Genomic DNA, 14,001 nt, shown 5'->3' with positions numbered 1-14,001 from the left:
AACCACTGCACCACCGTGCTGCCCTACAGTAATTTATTTTTTATGGGGGGAGGAAAGGATGTTTTAATTGCCACCTTGACTTTGAACACCATTAAACAATTTCTGGTTGAGTTGATACTTTTCGTTGTCAGTTGTATTTAGGAGCCATTGCTTAAAGGATTAGTGCAGCTGTGGAAATTCTTGTCTAACCCCACTGCCCTTCACTAACAAGTGTATTTTAATTTGTGGCTATTTTGAGTTTGTTTGCTGCAGGCAAATGGTAAATGAAATCAATGTTGAGTATTGCTAGCAAAAGAGATTTGTCAAAGTATTTCGTCTTGCACTCATCAGGACACTTCAAGGATACTGATATAAGGGAAATGCAACACTAGAAACTATGTGAAGAGAGTGCTGATTGGTTGGCAAGTGAACTCTGGTAGAGGCATTGCCATGGAGAATGCAGCAGTTGTTGGTGACTGACAGGAAATCAGTTGTTTACTTAAGATCAAAACCATTTTGTTAGGAGTTAATTTTAAAAACGGGAAAATAATCCTAGCTTTTATAAATGCCCTGGCTGAAATTTCCAATATACAGTACAGGTGACAACCAGATCTGGGATGTTCGTGGGCTTTGGTTTGACCACATGTTGGATAAACTCACTGAGCCTTTGGCGGCTATCCTTTACCCACAGTTCTTTTGATAAGTCTAATACTGATTTGGTTGTCACAGTGGAATTATAAATTGCAGTAACAGGGTGAAGAATCAGTTGGCTTGAAGTTTATTAAATCTAGCCTGCAAAAGCTATGATTTGTTGGCTTTGCTGCAGAATCCCAAGATCCCTAATTAAATCTCAATTTGCATGGTACAGGTTGAATATCTGGTCTCAATCCAGTCATTGATATTGATTTGCATTCTGTTGAGAGAAATACCCTATTTATTTAACTACAGCTTCATATTTACTCCAGGATGTATTGACACATTACTTAGATTGTAGTAACAAATATATATATTATGTTGGATCATGTCAAAATAGCTAGGTTTGCAGTTGTTATTGGCCTGATCTGAATAATTTGATTCAGTGCTGATTTTTAGGCTTACAGAAGTAAGGGGTTCGCCAGTGCTGACTTTGACTGGAATCTCTGGCAGTTCAAACTGCATTGTTAGAAACCAGAAACTAGGTTTGCTAATCTTTTGAGCAAGATTATCCAAGTGATATGGTCATGGTTTCATATTTGAGACACGTTTATTACACAAATAGAATATTCTGTTTTTACTTGATTTGAGTTTTCAAGTTGTTGGTCAAACCTCTACAGAGAGACCGTTACCTCATGTTCCTTAGGGATATTAAAGGCCTTGATGTCTATAGCCTATAATAACTTCCGTTAAGACTAATGAAAAATGTAATTGTTTGCTATATCAAAGGGTTTAAATACTAAGTCATCAGCTCAGAATTGAAAAATTACAATGGAAATTTAGAACTCTATTCAGATGATGTGGAATAAATGACCAGGAAATGAATAATGTATATTATAAACATGTGTATAAAGTCGTAGGTAGTTGAGGTTGTTTTGTCAAAAAGAATACATTCTTAACCTTTTCCTGGTTTTCTATGTACCTAAGTACTGATAACTAAAATCTTTGTTTAATTTTCTATTATCCATAAATAATTTACGGCACAAGCTTGAAGTAGGTAAATACTTTGATATTTGCCTATTTTATTTATTTTAAATTTGAATAAAACAAGCAATATCTTGTTTATTTGGTGAACAAACCGCTTCAGTTTCCTTGTTGAATATGTACCCTCTGGTCTTCTGTTAACTGTAATAATATAATGAATGAATGTGCAGGATAATTATTGGCTCAGAGGTATCACCAAGTTAAAAAAGTTAAGTAATTTGTTGTTTCATCTGAACTCCATGACATCTGCAGATGTTTGGGTATAACACCTTTTAACAGTGACTTTCTTCCAAACTCAAAGTTTAGTTCCAGGATAATAAAGTCTAATTGAAGGGCATTTGTATGTCTGAAGAAAAATTGGATTGTCAGCATTGTTAAATGAACATTGTCTTTGTTGACAAATGTGTTGCCTCTTTTGTGTGCTATATGCTGAACATTGGGGTGTTGTTACCTATTGACAGTTAGCAGATGGTGGTTTGGCAGATGGTGACTCTTTGAGCAATCTTTTCTCTCTCGTAGTATAATTCTAGAAATAAAAGTACAACTGTCTTCCTAAATGTCGTACATGTATTAAAAACAGCTGAACTCCCATTTTCCTTGTAGCAAACAGCAGGAATCAAATTAATATTACTAAGTAGTGAACTGTGTTTTTCCTGGAAATTGGTCACAAAATTGAGGCTTTCCTTTTACTATTTTGTGTACACAATTTTCACTGATGTATTTATCCCTATCATGCACTTGAGAGGCACAGAATGCTTCCTCACAAGAAGTCCGAGAAAGTCAAAACTCAGTAGTCTTGAATTGCATCTATTGTCTCTGGTTCCAGAATGAGTTGTATAGAGAGAGGGGTATTAACAAATCTGTCAGCTAAATTAACCAATTTCTATCAAAGGGCGTAATGCAGAATTTAAAATTGAAAATGGTTTCTCTGGTCCCTTAACGTTGGTTGAGAGGTTTGATCAGTATTTCTAACCTTAACCTCTTCTGGAAAGCTCAAACAGTCAGCTAAGAAGAGGAACTTTGCTATACTCTATACTCTTAATAGTCTTGACATTGTGTAGCAGGCTAACTCAAAGAATGGCCACTTAGTAAAGTACAACAAGGCTCATAACACCTATAGAACCGTAAGCTATTGTTAGTCACCACCTTCAGGAGGGGAGAGACAGAGTTTGCAATCTGTCCTTAATCCCATGTTCTGAATAATTTAAATTGGATTTTTGTATTGTGCTTCATACACTCATTTTAACCTATGGATGTTTGGAATGCTAAATATAAGGAGGTATGAACAAACAGTTATCAGTGTAGCTGTACACAAAATACTAAAATGGAATTAATTATTTTAGACTCAATGAATCATTTAAGATGAGCTTTACTGAATTCACGTCATCAATTTGTGAAACTAGAATATATTGGAATGAATCATCTTTAATTATCCATTCTTCCATGTCCCAAATAAAATACTTGGATTTTCTATTTGCATCTATAATTTGTTAGCTATAAATATTTGAAAACTGGCATTGATGTGATTTGAAGTTTAAAAAAAATAAAATAAAATCAGGCTTCCAATTTTATTCTATAGCCAATTGGCGATTCAAAATAAGCTAATGTTGTTGATCCGTGAATGCAGAGCATTAAGTTTTCTCTTTCTACTTTGGAGCTCAAACAATTATACCATAATAGTTCATGTTAAATCAAACTAGGTTGAAGAACAGAAAACTTGGAACTAGCGGTGATTAGATAATGCTTGTTTAGTTAGTTTTGGTTGTCTTGGGTTAGGGAGGGGGTTGTGGAGGGTTTTCACTGAAACCTCTTCCATTTTTTTGGTCCCTGTTGCAAACTCCATTTCCATTCCATTCACTCTCCCTGGCAACTGTCTGAGGCTGAACCAGGCAGCTCGTAACCTTGGTGTCAAATTTGATCCTGATGTGAGCCCTTTGAACCACATATTTGTGTCATCACTAAGACTGACTATTTCCACCTCCGTAACATCACCCACCTTTACCTTTGCCTCAGCTGATTACACTTCTGTTTGTTTTAATAATCTTGCATGCATACTTTTTTAAATGGAGGTAGAAGTAAATAGGAGAAAGGTAATTTTTAGGAGTATTGCTGCAATTTTTTTCACAGCCTCTCGTCTTGCATGCATCAGGACATTTCGCAATGATAGGGAGACAACAAATTTATGCTGTATGTGAAGAGTGTTCTGATTGGTTGGCAAGTGGACTCATGGTAGAGGCATTGTCATGATGGTGACTGACAGATAACTGCCAAGCATTATTTGAAATTTAAACCAGGCAGCTCGACTGGTCAAGGCATTGCCTGAGATTTTTTTTCTTCAAATTTAGAGTACCCAATTATTGTTTCCAATTCAGGGGCAATTTAGAGTGACCAATCCACCTAGCCTGCACATCTTTGGGTTGTGGTGGCAAAACCCAAGCAGACATGGGGAGAATGTACAACTCCACTCGGACAGGGCCCCAGGGCTGGGATTGAACCCGCGTCCTAAGCACCGTAGGCAGCAGTGCGAACCACTGCCACCGTGCCGCACTCTTGAGAAATTAACCAGTAAATGGCTGTAACTTAAACAGGCACATAATGTGTAAATGCTCTTTCTGTCTGCAATTTGTTACAAGATTTATTGTCTCCCTTGGATTGCATTCTTGCGAAATATCCTGATAAGTGCAAGATGAAAAGCTTTGAGAAAATGTCTTTTTTTCCACAATGCTCAAGTAAAACATTAACATAAAATTAAAACAATTTAAAAGATTTCTTTAACGTTGAATGGTAAGTAACAAATTTGGTTTGAATAAACTCAACAATCTGAATCTGCACTGTAAATTCTATGATGTTGATCATGTATTTTAATTTATTCAAGAGAAGAATTAAACCATTTGACATTTTGGGAATAATTTCATATTCTGTGTTATCGGGTAAAAACTGAATACTTAGAAAACTGGCGGGCATGAGAGAAATACATCTCTGTGAGCCTCTTTCTCTCTCTCTCACCCCCCCCCCCCCCGGGGTGGGCAAATTTATCTGAAGTGACTTAATTCTTGGGGAACATAGTATATAATATCAATATGCAAAGGATAGTGTTCTGTTTCCAAATGTAGGAATGTTGTTTGATTCAAGTAAACATTTTTAAAGAAATTTGAAATATTTAGTGAGCAAAGTTTCATGCAATAGCAATTTAGAAAATGCTATATTGATTGAGGTTTTCTATACACTAGTATTAAATGATTTTACTGCATGCGTTGGCGATTTTTAAATCTGGCGTTACTTTTTCCATTCCATCTCTTTGTTCTGAAATTGTGGGACAGTCTTGCTTCTGACTTTGCTGATCTGGGTGTGTTTGAATAGTGTGGCATGTTTCCTTAAGCTGGTTACACTCGCAACCTTGTGAAGCTAAAATTGAATCCAATTAATTTCAGTTCAGTGTTATAAACAGATTATTCCCCAAAATGTTATTGTGTATAAGAAAGAATGGGTAAAACGTATGCATTACCAGCCCCTGAATGATATTAGAACTGTTGCATTTTTTTCTGCAACTCCAGATTTAGAGCAATCAGGTGCCTTGTTTGATCACTCACTTGCAGCAGTTTTAAATCTTTATCCAGCTTGTTTGGTAGTGGGAATGAAGGCTATCCTTGAATTGACAAATAATTTTTCTAGAATACACGTAATTAGAAGAAACCGCATTGGTTTCCATAGCTTTGGTACAAAAATAACAATAGTTGAATCTGGCACGTCAAGATGTCTAAAATCTGATACCTTCAATCCTCTGACTTTGTTTTCAGATCTCAAACATGTGCTATGTTTGCCAAATGCTATTTGACTTTGATCAACTGAAGTATGTACTTTTGAGAATAACAGCATGCAAAGAGAATTTAAATCTCTTATCTTAGTTTGAAGGTCTTTTTGTCCTAGTTCGTGCCGTTTCTGAATCTGCCCGTCTCAAACACTGTCTTACTGAAAATATACTGGCAATGTTAAAATGGCCAAATAGGGATGGCAAATTTTTTGGACAACTTGTTAATACAAATAAAAATCTTTTGCCAGGTACATTTTGCTGCAATGGTCCAAGTTACATTCCTAAACAGATATGGTTTTACAAACAAAGGCCTTTTGTGATGGTAACAGTAGATTGGTTATTTCACTCTCATCTGTTTTAAAATTTACATATTTGGGGTAAGCGCTGAATGCTGATCACTGAAACCAATTCCTTATTGTATAACCTGGTATGCAGAATTAATAAATCGTTCATTTTTGTCGTAAATTGTGCTATGAACAGAGATTCTGTGACGCAGCTATGTTTGTGACATCCCTATTACAAGGTTGGCTACTACAGTATAATTTCTGTACAACATTCATCGATTGGAACAAAATGGCACGAATGACAAGATTTCTTGAATTTTTTTAAATTGAAAATTATCCAAAAAAAGACAAAATATACCCGATGCCTATCTTCCTCCCCTAATATTGATTAATGAATGCAGCCTATACCACACCTGTGCTGTGACCTGTCCAATGTGACATTAGCACTTTGTCATTGGCTATTGATTGATTAGTTCTAACCATTATTTTTCCTTTTTAGCCTTAAAAAACACAGAAAAAATTTAAGTTGGAGAATTGTGTTTTCAAGGTAAACAATAGGGTGTAGACAATGAGAAATTTCTTTGTATTGCTGTTACTAAATATTCTGGTAAATAGCCACAAATTGTATTTCCGTCCTAGTCTCTTAAGTTTTAACAAATATCCTTTTGTCACCTGACTATCAGGGAAGCGTGGTTGAGGCTGGCCCTGACCTGTTGTCATGACACCAACATCCTAGGTGGGGGCTGTACAGGAAGCTGCTGTTGGAGTGATATGGTAAGACAATTTCTGTGCCAAGTTTTTCCCAACCCACTTAGTATGTTTTGGCATCTCATCTGGAAATAGATCTGGGAATTAGTGTCTGATTAATATAGTCAGCATTTCAAACATTAAAAAAAAGTCACAACTATTTTTAAAGTAACGTGACTGTCGTTTTCTCCAGTTTTCTGGAACTCTACACTATTTAAAGGAAGTTTACTTACTTACTGAATAACATGGAAAATTATTCTAAATACTGAAATTTGATTTGGACCCTTTTTAAATAGTGATTTGGAACAAGTTTTGGAACTGTATGTATGACTTGTATTTCTGCATGTGAAATACTTCGATTATGGATGGATTTTGTGCATCTCTTCCTCAAGATAAGTATTTGTGTGGTCCAAGATGAGGAATGGTGAAATCCCAATGTTAATTCAAAAAACAGATCATGGCATTCACACGTACTTATGGGACCATGTAATTGATTAAAAGACTAAAATATAATTTGGAGGCTGAATGTCATCTTGTCCAAATAATCTGTGTACACATAATGCGAAGTGTCAGAGGAACGCACCTGGAGTTTTGACATGGAACTTGGAGCTTTGGAATCACTCTCCTTTCCATTATGTCTAAGATATGTTAACATTTGGTTAATATTCTGTACAGAGTTCAGTGAAAAGCATTAAAAGATGGTGCAGTTTGTTCCCAAAGCATATTAGGAAATTTTGACCTAATTGCTGGAAATTTGCAGATAAATAGCCCAAGTTAAAATATTCTTTTGTGTCCAAAACGAGTATGTTCAACTGAAGATTCTCATGTTTTGTTTTAACCTTTTTAAAAAAAGATAAATTCCAGTGTTTCAAAATGATTCTCGAGTAATTCTGAACTCTGTTTTCTGCATAAAAGGTGCATTGGTGGTAAAGATAGGAAAATCTAACTGTTGCTGATAATCTTAACTTGGTTTTTGTAGGCCTTTGTTTCAGCTCATTTGCCATGAATATACTGGAAAAAATACTAAATTCAAATGAAGATATGTCTGATTAATATTCCGAACGTATAAACGTTTGCAATGTTAACGAGCTGCTTTTGAATGCCTAAGATATTTATTTAACAAACTATATAAAACAAATGTTTGAAGGAGGAAAAATTCCATAAGTGTCAAAATATTGAGTTTCAATTTTCCTAGAAGTTGGAGAGTAACATTGTGTTAATGCAATTATAATGCATTGCTGCTGAGTAACCATTTAATAATGGTTTCATTTTGTGTATAACCTGCAACAATAAAATTACTTGAAAGATTAAGGATGTGTCAGGCAGGCTGTTGGGGAAGTGGAAACATTCAAGACAGGATTTTTTCTAAACTTGGTTTAGGAGAGCACATTGACATATGGAAAAAGATCCGGATAATTTTGACTTCAAAACAAAAGTACAAATCTGAATCACCATGCAGAGAGTTTCAAAATTGGCGCCAACTCTGAAAACTAGATTGTGTGACTTGCCACTGCAGAATATTTATCTAGTTTTAAAATAGAATTCTCTTAACAAACTTACATTTTAAAGTCAACACGTATCTACTATTGTGCACCATGCGATGACTTGCAATTTAAATTCTTAAAACCAAGTTGCCATTAAAGTGAGCATTCCCATTCCAGTTTATCGCAACATAAGGCATGTTGTGTATTTTGTTAAACTCAATACATAAACTTGCACTTGCATAGAGATTGTGCTAAGTATGTGAGAGAGGTTTTCTGCCTTTTCCTTTTGAAGTTTTAGAATTTAATGGATCCATGTCGAAAATGAGGTGTAATGAAGTTTTACAATTTAATGGATCCATGTCAAAAATGAGGTGTAAAACAATGAAGGTGAAAGTCCTTCTGAGCTGAATTTTTTGGTTTGTCAAAAACGAACCTGGACAATTGAAAGTAGGACAATTAATAGTAGCTGATAGTGGGTGTGGTCTTTCTAGGTAAATGGCAGTGGCTGCAGAGGTATATATTTATGGGTTATAATTAGTACTTTTGTTTTGTTTAACATGCACAAATGTGGAAGATAGAAGGCCACTCAGGTGAGGATTACCTGTGTAAGATTGTGGTATTTGCTGCACTTGGAAGCTAAATCAGGCTACAATGAATGCCCCTTTGTTTTTGCCATTGGTGCTTCGCAAGCAATAAAATCTCATATAAGATACACAGCAGACCATGCATGTCATATACAGAGTTGATCTGTATATTTTGCTGGCATTCCCTTTGTAAAGTAATGTACCTGTCAAAGTAAAGAAATTCAATTTCTTCTACTTTCTACCATGAAACACACATTCAGACCCTGGAACTTCATGAGGTGATCATCAAGCAGCAGATTATTGCATTGATATTAAATGAAAAATGGTGTGTGCTCGCAAGTGCTTCTAACAGTTCAATTTTCTTGGTCAGGAACCAGTGAGAATTAACAGCATGCTAAGTCTGATTTTCATTTGCTTTCTCATACCTGCATTGCCAGTAAGATCAGGCCATAGTTTGGAGCCTCACTGCCGTTGCACCATTGTGCTTGTGGCAGTATGGCCAAGATGTTCAGTGCAGAATGATATCCTTAAAGAGAAAAGTGAAAACTTAACTATGGAGTATATGTCACCTTAAATTGATGTTGAACAAGGAAGCTTAAATAAAAATATTGAATTGGAGGGATAGTACTTTGGTGCAGTTTTGAAGACTTCAGCAAAAGGAGTTTTAACAAACAAAATATACCAAAAGTGGGATGAAATGGGCCAAGTAACTGTCATTGACCTATACTTCAATCTTAACCTTTTTACCATACAGGTGTGTTTCTGTTTGATCGTGATAGATACAGTGGTCATGAAAATGCCTTCGGATCAAAGATTTCACCAAATATTCTGTCAGGTTTTAATTTTAAAAATTGATCAGCATTTGAATTCTCTGTCTAGATCCACATACAGAAAAATACCCCACCATAGGAAAATGATTCATCTCATAATGGCTAGCTCAAAACGCTCACGTAAACAAATGCTGAATGCTTGGTTTTTATAAGAAACTTCCTTGTGCAATTAAGATTTAAAGCAAAAACTGAAAATCTTGGGATTCTTTGTTGCTTTTTTTGTGCTACTCTGAAAAATGTGTGCAGAGAACTTGAAGAAACCCACAACTGGCTGCTTTATTTATAGCAAACCTTCTTAGTCAGTGTTGTAGCTGAATACACAATACCCATATTTTGTTATGCTTGTAAAGTTCTAATACTGCAAAATTGTGATCAGGTTTTGTTTTAATAAACTGGTTATATCTGGCATGTTTAAGCAGATTCTGCATTACCCACTGTTGCCATAGAGTGGATACAGTTCTTTGGAGCTTAATGGGTAAGTTCTACACCCTCTGGTTACCTATTGTGAATGTATGACCACTGGTGATTAATTACATAAATTGTGAACATTTAGAGAACATGTTACTATTGGGATCAATTTAAAAAAAAACGTTATTCATGACCTGACAAATTTCATTACATTTTTATAAAAGCAAAATACTGCGGATGCTGGAAATCTGAAATAACACACAAAAAACTGGAAGAATTCAGCAGATCTAGCAGCATATGTGGAGAGAAATAAAGTTAACGTTTCAAGTCCATATGACTTCTTCAGCCCCAAAGAAAGGTCACGTTGGACTCGAAACGTTAACTGCGTTTCTCCCTCCACAGATGCTGCCAGGCAGGCCTGCTGAGTTTATCCTCCAGCAGAGAAAACAAAAATGGAATGAAATAAAACAGTAACTGAAGGTAATTTATTTTGCGTGAGGGATGGGGGGTGTAAAAATCAATACTGAGACCCTTGCTGCTGCCTCATTCTTGGTGTGGGAGTGTAGATCATTTTGGCTGATGACATGAATGTGGCAGGATATCGAGGCCAAGTTTGTTCTTATTCACACACTTTAAATAAATAAATACCTTTATTGTCACAAGTAGGCTTACATTAACACTGCAATGAAGTTAATTTGAAAAGGCCCTAGTCGCCACATTCCTGCGCCTGTTCGGGTACACGGGAGAATTCAGAATTCTCAGCTGGTACAGGAATTGAACCCGCGCTGCTGGCCTTGTTCTGCATTACAAACCTGCTCACTGAGCTTAAACCAGACCCATATTTATTGTCACAAGTAGGCTTACATTGCAATGAAGTTACTGTGAAAATACCCTAGTCACCACATTCCGGCACCTGTTCGGGTACACGAGGAGAATTCAGAATGTCCAAATTACCTAACAAGCACGTCTTTCGGAAGTTGTAGGAGGAAACTGGAGCACCTGGAGGAAACCCACGTAGAAACAGGGAAAACATGTAGACTCTGCACAGACAGTGACTTAGCTGGGAATCGAACCTGGGACCCTGGCGCTGTGAAGGCACATGCCCACTTGTGGTATCCCAACAGTTTTCCAGTTAATTTATTTTATATCTTTAACCCACTCTGCTGAATCTGACATCTCCATTATGCCTCTGATCAACATCAGTAAACTAACCAGACTGGCAGTCAGACCTGAGAAATTCCTTTCCACGTGAACCAGTAACACACCATGCACTACATCTACCTATATCAGGGAACCTACAAATCATATTTTGACAACTTCACTCATTTGAAATTAGACGTAAATGGTTGTTTGCTTTGCAGACAAACGGAATCCTGTTGCATTTATATTGACAAAAATTGTACTGTTTCTCTTTTACAGCACCAACTGTGAACGCGGCGATTAACACATACACGTGCATTGTTTACCACTGTCATAAATCCCTTGTAAGTACCGACTGTACTTAATGCCTGGTTAGAAATTCTCATCCACCTCAATGGTACATTTAGCTGCAGAGGTCTAATGCTGTTTTCTCTCCCTTCTTTGGTTAGATTTACCATTTTAGGATTAGATTGAAAAGCCTGGCACAATCATACAGTAGTAGAGCACAGAAAGCACTAACCCTTTTAAATACATTTTAAATATTCTGTTCTTTCCTATATCCCTGCATGTTTTTATTTCTTCAACTTATTTGCCCAATTCCCTTTTCAAGGCTGTTATCAAATCTGTTTCCACTGCCCTCTTGAGCAGCACAGCTTACTCCCAAGGATATTGAGACCAGCTTCATTCTCCCAGCTGTTTATCAGCTGAGATCAACTAACTCTGCACATACTAGTAATTGGACTTGGGACCATTTTGATGATCTGTGTAGTGGTGTACCCAATATGGGTGGCATGGTAGCACAGTGGTTAGCACTGTTGCTTCACAATGCCAGGGTCCCGGTTCGATTCCCGCTTGGGTCACTGCGAAGTCTGCACATTCTCCATGTGTCTGCGTGGGTTTCCTCTGGCTGCTCCAGTTTCCTCCAACAAGTCCTGAAAGATGTGCTGTTAAGTGAATTGGACATTCTGAATTCTTCTCCCTCTGTGTACCCGAACAGGCTCCGGAGTGTGGCGACTAGGGGCTTTTCACAGTAACTTCATTGCAGTGATAATGCAAGCCTACTTGTGACAATTATTATTATTATAGACTCTTTTAGCCCAAGAGACTGTTTGGCCCATTATGCTTGTACAGGCTCTTTGAAGGAGCTGTTCAATTAATCGCACTCCACTGAAGCCTGTGAATTCTTTCTTTTCAAATATATAATCAGTTCCCTCCTGAAAGTTGCCAATGAATCTACTTCCACAGCTCATTTAAGCAGTGCATTCCAGATCATGCATCACTACATAAAAATATTTCTAATCTTCAAGCCAAGCGTGGTAGAGGTTCAAAACTCTCTCCCACAAACAGCAGTTGAAGCTAGAAAGTTGTTAAATTTAAATCTGAGATTTATTTTTAAAGCAAAGCTATTAAGGAATATGGGCTAAAGGCAGGTATATGGAGTTAGGCCACAGATCATGATATCATTGAATGGCGGGGCAGGTTCGAGGGGCTATCTTTCCACAAAGCTTATCTAATTTTAAATATGATCTGGTAGTTTGGCCTTATTTGGCTCCTTTAGCCATTTTGATGTCTCTAAATAATTCAATGACCAATCCTCTTCACTATGATTCTCAAATGCCACTTTCAAATAAAATAGGTTGCTTAAAGTATTGTAAAGCTGTAACAATTACCATCAGGATTTGAATGGTTTTCACGTCAGCTGAAACATTATAATGGTGTGCAGCTAATGATTCAAGCCGTTTGTTTCTAAAATATATGGCATGTTTCTGGTTGAAAATTTAAATCCAGCTTTTCTTAGTAGTCCCAAAGGTCAGTGGTGCCATCTGACTGGAAACATGCAATAACCTTTTTGTTGAGACAGAAATGAGATCCAAACAAGAATAGAATTCCATATGGTTGCAAAATGCTGAGCATGTTGGATAGAGGAATGAAGATTGACTGCTGGTGACCATTTATTGAAGAATAATTTAATGTTTCAATGTTTTTCCCAGTCTTAATGAATTTTGAAGATCCATTATGTGTACAACCAACTTTAATGCCAATATTCCTCATATCCTGTTGATTTTACAGTGCTTAAATGTTATATGTAAAATAATCCTCATGGCTAATCTGTTGTATCTAAACTAGGCTCTGCTGAACTGCACCCAACTTGCTGAGTGGAAACATGAAGTAAACCATTTTCACCACAGGATGGCAGTCTGCATTCATCAGTTCTGTTGTCTTAAAAGAAGTGGACTATTATAAATGTTTTCTGTAAAACAGGGACTTTTATACTTGCTTGGAGGAAGACTCTGAAGGCACAGCACAAACTCCCTTTTATATATTCAGTGTTAGGTAGATTTTATTGTTCAGATGTTTATTGTAGTTTACATCTAAACTGACAATCTGATTAAATTAAGAATTTCTTCTCTGTTTTAAGCTATAGCGTCATCAAAAGAGCAGTCATTTTCTGACATACAAGAGTGATCTTGCTTGATACAGAAAATAACTTGTAGAAAATTCATAGCAGATATCAAAATGAATTGGGATAGAATAAGCTTTATTGTCACAAGTAGGCTTACATTAACACCGCAATGAAGTTAATGTGAAAATCCCTTCTATTTGCCAGTGCCTGATTGTTTAGTGCTTGTGCATAAAGCACCAGTTGTATTGTTTTTAATAAAATATCAATATTCTGCCACAGTTTTGTGTTTTCATTTTATTATAACCTAGCAACATTTTGGTTAATAAAATGGATGGGTGTTTTATTTGCTATTGGTTCTGACTTTGAGTTCTGCTGCTACTGGTCACACATTGCTATTGACACCTGGACAAGGAGCAATGGATCATAGAATCACAGGTGACAGCACAGTCCATGCTGGCCCCTCTGCAAGAGTTAGCTAGTCCCACTCCAGTGCCATTTTCCTATAGACCTTCAGCTTTTACATCAATGCTTTTGCCAGTAATGTTTCTTATTCTAGCACTAATGCTTAAGATATTACCGGATGGGTAAATGAGTGGTCTTGATGGTAATAGCTGATTCAGCATGAAATAACGGAATACACAGCAGATTGTTAG

The 14,001-nt window shown here is 36.6% G+C and overlaps 1 long non-coding RNA gene across 1 annotated transcript; it reads left to right on the top strand.

The window, feature by feature from the left end:
- The first annotated feature begins 6,308 nt into the window (after positions 1-6,308).
- LOC140413616 (uncharacterized) lies at positions 6,309-13,626 on the top strand. Its single transcript, XR_011942784.1, has 4 exons — positions 6,309-6,525; positions 9,816-9,871; positions 11,224-11,288; positions 13,072-13,626. It is a non-coding gene; the product is annotated as an uncharacterized lncRNA (long non-coding RNA).
- The last annotated feature ends 375 nt before the right edge of the window (positions 13,627-14,001 follow it).

Source organism: Scyliorhinus torazame, chromosome 1 (assembly GCF_047496885.1).
Source record: "Scyliorhinus torazame isolate Kashiwa2021f chromosome 1, sScyTor2.1, whole genome shotgun sequence".
In the NCBI taxonomy this organism is placed as follows: Eukaryota; Metazoa; Chordata; class Chondrichthyes; order Carcharhiniformes; family Scyliorhinidae; genus Scyliorhinus; species Scyliorhinus torazame.
The sequence above is the reverse complement of the archived record's forward strand: the minus strand, read 5'-3'. Positions and strand labels throughout refer to the sequence as shown.